The following is a 5,791-nucleotide window of genomic DNA, read 5'->3' on the forward strand; positions in this document are numbered from 1 at the left end:
GTGTGTCCGGCCAAATGGGATCGAGCGTGTTGGGCTATGTGGTGCACCCCTGCAGGGAAGTTAATCTATTCAAATAGCCGTGATCTTCGGTAACAGGACGACTTGGAGTTGTACCTTGACCTTATGACAACTAGAACCGGATACTTAATAAAACACACCCTTCAAAGTTCCATAGACAACCCGGTGATCGCTTTTCCGCAGGGCGACGAGGAGAGGATCGCCGGGTAGGTTTATGCTATGCGATGCTACTTGGAGATGCTACTTGGAGGACTTCAATCTACTCTCTTCTACATGCTGCAAGACGGAGGCTGCCAGAAGCGTAGTCTTCGACAGGATTAGCTATCCCCCTCTTATTCTGGCATTCTGCAGTTCAGTCCACCGATATAGCCTCCTTACACATATACCCATGCATATGTAGTGTAGTTCCTTGCTTGCGTGTACTTTGGATGAGTACTCACGGTTGCTTTCTTCCCCCTTTTTCCCCTTTCCTTTCTTTCTGGTTGTCGCAACCAGATGCTGGAGTCCAGGAGCCAGACGCCACCGTCGAACTACACTGGAGGTGCCTACTACTACGTGCTGCCCGCTGACGACGACCAGGAGTAGTTAGGAGGATCCCAGGCAGGAGGCATGCGCCTCTTTCGATATGTATCCCAGTTTGTGCTAGCCTTCTTAAGGCAAACTTGTTTAACTTATGTCTGTACTCAGATATTGTTGCTTCCGCTGACTCATCTATGATCGAGCACTTGTATTCGAGCCCTCGAGGCCCCTGGCTTGTATTATGATGCTTGTATGACTTATTTATGTTTTAGAGTTGTGTTGTGATATCTTCCCGTGAGTCCCTGATCTTGATCGTACACGTTTGCGTGCATGATTAGTGTACGATTAAATCGGGGGCGTCACAAGTTGGTATCAGAGCCCACTGCCTGTAGGAATCCCCCTTCCACACTCCTTGGCCGAAGTCGAGTCTAGACATTGCAAAAACTTTTACTAACTTGGCTGTGTGCCTTACGGGCCCACGTCGCCATCGGGTGGTAGTAGGATCTTTTATTCCTCGACCTTTACTCTGGGACTCTGAGCTCTCTTCTATTCGGGTTAAATGATTTTGCTAAAAACAAAACTAACTTTAGGTTCTCGCAAGTACTTTCTCCCGGAGATCCACTTGTTACCGATAACCGCCTGCTGCACCAGAAGATTTCGAGATACTCTACGATGTGCTCTGGAGACTATGTGCCATCGCTTTTGCAATTCACTTCCATCGATAAATCCCTCTGGATAACTACTTACACCTATCGTTCATATTGTCATCCCCAGTTGCTTTTGTTATTACAAAATGTCCTGAAATACTCTTCGGTATTCCGAGAATTCTTTACGCTTACTGCCCTGCAGTTCCTTACTGCATGAATACCCCTACGGATAATTACTCGCGCTTGCCGAGTATCCGCTCATCCCCAGTTGTTCTTGTGTTTCACAAAAGTCTTCAAAATAATATTCGATCTTCCGAAAATCCTCTGGAGCCTTTGGCTCTTGAAATTCTTGCTTGCTTGCATTATGGTTAATCCCATAACTCTCGTAGTCTTATTGACATTCCTTGTCATTATCATTTTTGAGTCTGTTGACTCAATATGTTTGCGAATACACGCAATCATTATTGATCCTTATAAATTACCTTTCCGGCTGAGCTTCCATTCTTTTAACTGGAATTGGTTCTCGACCAATCCAATTGTCGTTGATTGTACCATAAGGCTATTCAACTTATCCATCCCTAATCAGAGCATTGCTTCTGACCCCTTGATTTGGAAATCATAATTCCTTTGCATTTGACAATTGAGTTAGTCAGTTGTTTCTATAATCTGATCTCCTTGCAATCTTCTTCCTCTAGTTGAGTACTGATGCTCACGTCAGATCCCTTGTGGACCACCAGATCCTTTGTTGGATTTTACCTGACAATGCCCTTCATATTCAATAACCTTGTGAGCCTTTCCTCTGATACATAATGCCTTTGGTAAATTGTATCCTCTGCTCTCTTAACCATGCTCTGTCTTCGAGCTTGAGTTAATTACTTCTAAAGATTCTGGTATATGATTCTAAGATGCCCCGATGGGTTGAACCTATGCCTTCCTTAATAGGTGTGAACTCGAAAGTTTTCACGAGTCGTACTCTTCTGGTATTTTGCCAGATAGAATTTCAAAACTACAACTTCATTGAGCGCGAGAAGTGAATGAAAGGTTGTGCATTGGAGAAGTGGGAGTCGACCTTGAACTTTGTGTTCATGCCCATGGACACGATACACATCTTCTCATCGAAGCTTCTTTTAAAATTAATTATTCCATTGATATAAGATCATCTTATATCTGGGGTCTGGCCTTTTTGCAATCTTGGTTCCGACCATGTTCTCCTTTAAATACCATTTCTCGTGCAAGTTTAAGCACTTGTCTTCTGCAGAGCAATGCCCCAGTCCAACCTCTACTTCGATCTGTCATCGAGTATTACCCCATGGTATCTCGAGATTATTATGGAACTGCCTAAATTTTTATGAGTTCATCAAGTAATACCTTCTCACTGATTCAAATTTTTCACGGGCTCTGAGTTATTAAAAACTCAAAGACACCGATAACTGAATCGAGTTCGCATTGCGATTCAACAAGTATTTGAACCCATCACTGCTTACAAATTTATTAATCCTTCAAGTCGTTCCTAGCCTGATCGGCTATATCATTATCGAGCTAATTTTAACTGTGCTACCCGGTCCTTCTTCCGGAGCACAACTTTCGATGATGAGCTAGACTTACATCGATCTTTCTTGTCATATCATTTCGCTTTGAACATCAAGCTTGATTTCGAGTTTGTGTTGTACCCTTGGTTCCAATAACCTTTCACTTCATCATTACTTTGACTTGATGTCGTCGCCGATCGATTACATCTTCATGAACTCTCGCGAGAACGGTGTCGTGATCATCAACATTCTGAGTTCATCCAGGATATCAATTGAATTCATGATGAGAAATACCATCCTTGCCCTCGATGAATTGTATTATCATCGACCACTTTATTGCCTTCCCACCAACACAAGCTTGTTCATGTTTGGTGTTATACCTTGAGTTCCTTGCTATCCTGCAATTGTTCTTCTTTACCTTGGAGTATTACCATCCTTTATGTCAAGAATGTTCTGAGATTTGTTCCACCTCTTGAGAATTCTTGACATGGAAATACTTCTCACCATCACCATTCTTTCTTGGTCCCCGTGTTAATTCTAACAAGTGAACGGTGTTGTTTGGATTCTTTCCTTCTAGCAACCCTATTTTTGAAGTTAATGGTCGAAAGTTTATTCTTAGGCTATTGATTATTGAATCACCCTTCTGACATTGGTCGTGCAACCCAACCCATATTTCGGGCGCACCCTTCAACCAATGTTTAATTGTGTATGTTTTCCTCGAGCATACTTCCTTATATCATTTGATCTGACAAATGTTATCTCCTTGTTCACTTAATGGTGGAAATCCATTTTTTGGGAATCTCGGTGAATTGCCGTTGAGTTCACCAGACACCTCCTTGTCCTCTCCTTGGTTTAATGGTGAACTATTGCTTCAGAAAACCCGCTCCCATAGTTCATTTCCCGAGAAGCTTGCAATGCCATTTCAACGATTTGTGTTGCGCCTTTTCTTCTCGGACATCCTGAGTCTCAGGTATCCTGACACCAATCGGATCTGAATCTCGGTCAGATATGATGGTTGGGACAACTTTCCAAGAGTTATGATGTTGATCCTTTGATGACCCGGTAACATGATGTCATGCCTAGCACCCCCCCCCCCCCGGCTGGAGGACCTATCATTATAGATTCCTTTTCAGCAAGGTTATCCATTCATCCATGAGGAAATTGTAAGACTTATTCTACAAGTTATTCTTGATGGATCCTTCGTGTTTCCAAAGTCTGATCTTCACCTGAAGACCATGTCACTGCTATCTCAAAGCATGTCAATGGTACTCCGATTTTCAACAGGCACGTTTGAAGCACGATGCTATATTTTAATTATCAATTATCCTAACACCGTTGTATGAGTAATATCATGAGATTCCTCCCCCCTTACCTAAATGGTTTTCTACTTTATATCCTGTCATGGATATCTTGCTCTGCTTATCCTTGGGAAGGATATACCCTCGAAATATGTGTTTAAACATATTTTCCTTTCCATTGTTCTGTTTAATCTGATGATCATATTTTCCTTCCATTGGTTTGTTTAAACCTTTTCTATGATCTATATGATATAAGCAGTAATAATCCACTACTTGTGCAAACCCCTCGATGTACAACTCGGTCAGCAAGACCTTGTTACTATTGTTGATGACATTCCGGTAACCACCGATGGACGGGAACCTTGCCTATTGGTCCGCCTCGTTTCAACGAGCAGGAAAATGGTTCTCTTCGTCCCTCGCCCTTGGTACCGTCGTTGTTGCCGACATAATCGACAGGCTAGCCTCTGACTTGCCTTGCTTGCATGATCACGCAAGACGTCTCCACCCTTCCAACTTTTAACCCACATGGTGGGCCCATAACCCACAGTTCCACAGGATCAAAACCTGACTCTCCTGTACACCCCCGGTTTCCAAAGTTATTCCCCACGCTTGACTTCGTATGTAATTCACGGGTCACCTTCCTAATGCTCTATTCTGGTATCAGACGCTATACTTACTCTCGTTGCTCTGAACCCCTTTCTCACTCTGGTTCAGACTTCGAGCAACTATCTATCCACTTGGAACCTCTTATTGTACCTTCGTACCTTACTCTTGATGTATTCGATATGTTCAGCTCGAGAGATAATCTTACGCTCATTCATGGGTTAACCCCAGATTGTTTCCCTCATAAACATTCTGTCATAGCCGAGCTGCCCCTTACCTATTCGCAAGTACGTTGGAGTTCCCGAGAAAAGGACGACATCACCATGATGACCTGAAGCAGAGAAATGAAGACGTCAATCTAATGGATCGACCTCTTCAAGAAGAGCAACCAAGACTGAGAAGATTCGTTAGCATTTCGTAACCAGACCTTTCCCCCTTAGTCCCCCTCTTAAATCTAGGGACGAGATTTCTTGTAGTGGAGGAGAATTGTGACGCCCGGATAATTAGGCTATAGTAATCACGTGTTAATGATGCCAAGCCATCAAAGTTACTATCGTTAATCTCGCGTTAGTTCAGAACCGATCCAAATTCAAATTTGAAAGAAAGGCAAACAACAAAACTTTTGAAACATTAAAACCAAAATGTTCGGTTTGTGGCAAATAATCCTTACTAAATATTTGTGAAGAAACCACACTTGTATAAAATGCGTAAATACTCAAAAATGAATAAAACAACAGCAAAATAAATTAATTAAATGCCTTTTGTATTTTGTAAAATATTAAACTATTTTATTTAGTTGTCCAAATTAATGTGGCAGTGGTATATTTAACCTACTACATTTATGTGTTGTTCTCACATTCTATAAAGTTGAAATAAATTAAAAACTTAATAAAACAGAAAAGAAGAAATAAAAGAAAACAGAAAATAGAAAACAAAACAATAGAAACCACCCCGCTCCCCATGGGCCTCGGCCCTTCCCACCCAACCGGCCTACTTGGCCCAACCGGCCACCCCCTGGCCTATAGGCCATAGCCCCACACCCCAGAAACCCTAACCCCCCACTCCCTCTCCCCCTCCCGATCCAATCTGGATCGGGGACGAAACCCCACTCCCCTCGCTCCTTCCCCCGCCCCCACGAACGGATCGAGATCGGGGGGCAACCGACGCCCCTGACCCC

Source organism: Triticum aestivum, chromosome 3B, assembly GCF_018294505.1.
Source record: "Triticum aestivum cultivar Chinese Spring chromosome 3B, IWGSC CS RefSeq v2.1, whole genome shotgun sequence".
Classification (NCBI taxonomy): Eukaryota; Viridiplantae; Streptophyta; class Magnoliopsida; order Poales; family Poaceae; genus Triticum; species Triticum aestivum.